Source organism: Echinops telfairi, unplaced genomic scaffold, assembly GCF_000313985.2.
Source record: "Echinops telfairi isolate 266 unplaced genomic scaffold, ASM31398v2 ScPeMD7_7468;HRSCAF=8506_0, whole genome shotgun sequence".
Taxonomy (NCBI): domain Eukaryota; kingdom Metazoa; phylum Chordata; class Mammalia; order Afrosoricida; family Tenrecidae; genus Echinops; species Echinops telfairi.
This window is the reverse complement of record NW_022111369.1, coordinates 77,807,722-77,811,132: the sequence shown is the minus strand read 5'-3', so window position 1 is coordinate 77,811,132 and position 3,411 is coordinate 77,807,722.

Genomic DNA, 3,411 nt, shown 5'->3' with positions numbered 1-3,411 from the left:
ATCAACAGGAAGAAAATTCAATAAAGACATAGAAGAACTGTACACAACCAGTATGACCTCCTAGTCATATACAAAGCACTGGTTCTATCCAACAACAACACAATATACATTTTTCTCCAGTGCACATGGAACATTCTCCAGAATACACATCATATTAGCCATAAAGCAAACCTTAATAAATTAAAAAATATTAAGGGTCTACAACCAGTTTTCTCAAAAGATAGTATTATAAAAGTAGAAATCAAACAGAGAAAGGACAAGAATATAAAGTCAAACACATGGAATTAGCACAACATATTACTTAAAAATGTCTGTGTAAAAGATTAAATAAGGACTGAAATAAAAGTCCTTCTGAAATAAAAGTCCTTGAAACAAATGACAAGAACACAACATATCAAAATCTTTGGGACACAATGAAAGAAATGATCAGAGTGGCAATTTTAAGCAATTAACACACAAATATAAAAGAAATAGGAAGTGAAAATCAGTGCTTTTAAACAACATCTTCAATAACTAGAACATGAGCAGCAAAACACAGACCCTCAACAAACAGGACAAAGGAAAGAATAAAGGACAGATTACAAGTAAGTGAACTGGAAAACAACAGGAAAAAATCAATAAGACAGATTTGGATATTTGAAAGGATTAATGAAATTTACACACCCCTGGCAAACTTCACAAGGAAAAGAAAAAGGTGTAAATATATATAATTAGCGATGAAGAGGGTGATATCACAAGAGAATCAAAAGTATTAAGAAGAGTAATAACACTACTATAACTTTTTTTCTTCAACAATTTTGAAAACATGTACAAATGGGTACATTCCTAGAAACACACCAGGTAGCCATATTAAAGAATGCAGTCTGATAAAGAAAACCTTGATAGATCCATAAAAGAAGAAACACAGCACATCATTATAACACTCCCAACCCAGGAAGGTTGGAGACCAGGTGGCTTCATAGGAAAATTCTGCCCAGTATTCATAGAAGAGGTGTCATCAATTCTATAGATTTTTCTTTTTTTTATATATATATCCAAAAATATATTAATATGAAGTAGTACAAATACATAATTTACTTATAATTAATAGGCAAGAGGTTTAGCAAAGTCAATGTAACAGAGTCAAAAGTCATCTGAAACCTGGGTTCCCCAGTTGTCAATTGATAATGCTTCCAGCTAGAGGAAGCTAGGGCATTGCATAATTTCCTTCTTTTTTTTTTTAATCAATTTATTGGGGCTCATACAATTCATCACAATACATAGATCAATTGTGTAAAGCACATCTATACATTTGTTGCCCTCATTATTCCCAAAATTCGCTTGCCTCTTGGGTTCCCGGAATCCGCTCATTTTCCTTTTTTTTTTCCTCCCCCCTCCCCTTCCCTTCCTCCTCCCCTTTCCCCCATGCACCCTTAATAATTTATAAGTTATTATTATATCTTATATTACACTGTCCGGCGTTTCCCTTCACCCACCCCACTGCTGCCCGTCCCCCAGAGAGGAGGTTATATGACAACAAACTTGCAGACTCATTTCATGGAGCGAGAATAATATTGATACCCAAGCCAAAGCTACAGCAAACATAGAATATTAAAGAACAAAATCACCTATAAACATGATACAAAACTTCTCAACAAAGTCTTGCCAATTAAAATCTAAGGGTATAAAAAAAATTACACCACGCTCAAGTGGGGTTGTTACCAGGTGCACGAGAATGATTAAACACTGGGAGGGAAATCAATGTAACCAATCTCATAAACAAAACAAAAATTAGGAGCTGCATAATCAAAGCAATAAAGTTATTTGCAGCTTTTCAGCATCCATCCCTGATAAAAACACTCAGCAAAATCGAACACAATACAGTGGAGGAAATGTCTGTTTCTGAGTTGGTAATTTCACGTCTGTTTGTGGGTAAACAAAGAAGGGGCAGTCTGACCTTGAGGAAAACTCTTAATATGACTTATTTTCTGCCAATAGAAGAACCCTTCCAGTGTTATCTTGCTAATCACGCATTTATGACCTACTTTTGTTTCAGATCTCAGTTATGTGGGCTGCAGGATTTAGGTTACCTGGGTTTTAGGGTTTTCCTTTACCACATTCTTCATAGATCATATCAGAATTACATGATTAGAAACTCCATCAAGGGAGCCACTCTTTACTTGAAACATGTCTGTTGCAGATTAGAGAAATTTAAATAATCCTTCAGATTTAAAATGGAAACATTCTAGTGTAAGAAGAAGCAGAGGATTGCTATCCTGAGGTTGTGAAGTGTTCTTAAAACATATCAATAGTTTATTTAGCTTAGATAATAAACTATGTCTAGAACAGTGATTCTCAACCTTCCTAATCCCATGGCACTTTAATACAGTTCTTCATTTGTGGTGACACCCAACCATAAATTTATTTTCGTTGCTACTTCATGACTGCAATTTTGGTACTGTTATGAATCATAATGCAAATATCTGATATGCAGGATGTATTAGGCGACCCCTATGAAAGGGTTATTTGACCCCCAAAGGAGTCGTGACCCACAGGTTGAGAACCGCTGCTCTAGAAGAATGTAATCCAGGTCACTGAATTGTACATGTAGCAATTGTTGAATTGTACATATATCTTCTGCTGTATATATTCTAAACAGAAATATAATCATTTAAAATAAGTGAAAATGATTATATTTAAAAGAGGCTAAAAAAAGCCATTTGAGAAAAGAATAAGCTGACTAGATAAAAATGTGTTTTTTAAAGATTCCTAGCATTCCATTTGTTTATGAATAGATGAATGTTTATATGGAATGATTTTATGGACACCCTCAAAATACCTTTATCAACTCCCCTTCTCCCCCCACTAAAAAACCTTGTTCCACTCAAGCAAGCTCATGAAATTTAACTTGCTCTGATATCTAAAATATTAATATGTTCAAAATTATTTTGAAGCAATATCCTGCAACCACAAATTCATAATAAAAGTAAGGTAAGACATTTTGTCAGAAAAGCTCAGTCCCTGGAGAAGGAGATCATGCTTGGGCAAGCAGAGGGCGGAAAGAAAGGAAATCCATTAGTGAAAGGAACTGACACACTGGTTGCAACAATGGGCCGAAACATAACCGGAATTAGGAGGGCGGCACAGGATTGGTCCGTGTTTTATTTTGTTGGCTACAGGGTCACTATGGGATGGAACTGACTTGATTGTGGTACCTAACAATAACAGAAATAACAACCCTGGAACTGGTAAAAAAGTGGTTTTGACTTTTTATAATTGTGGTCTCATGCAATATTTGCCCTTTTGTGTCTGAATAATTTCAGACTTTAGTTTCCTTCAAGGAAATTTATTTTGTGAGTTGTTTTCAGATTCATGGTTATTCTCTAATGTTGTGTGTATATGATTAAGTGCATGTTTTCATATATTACCTGC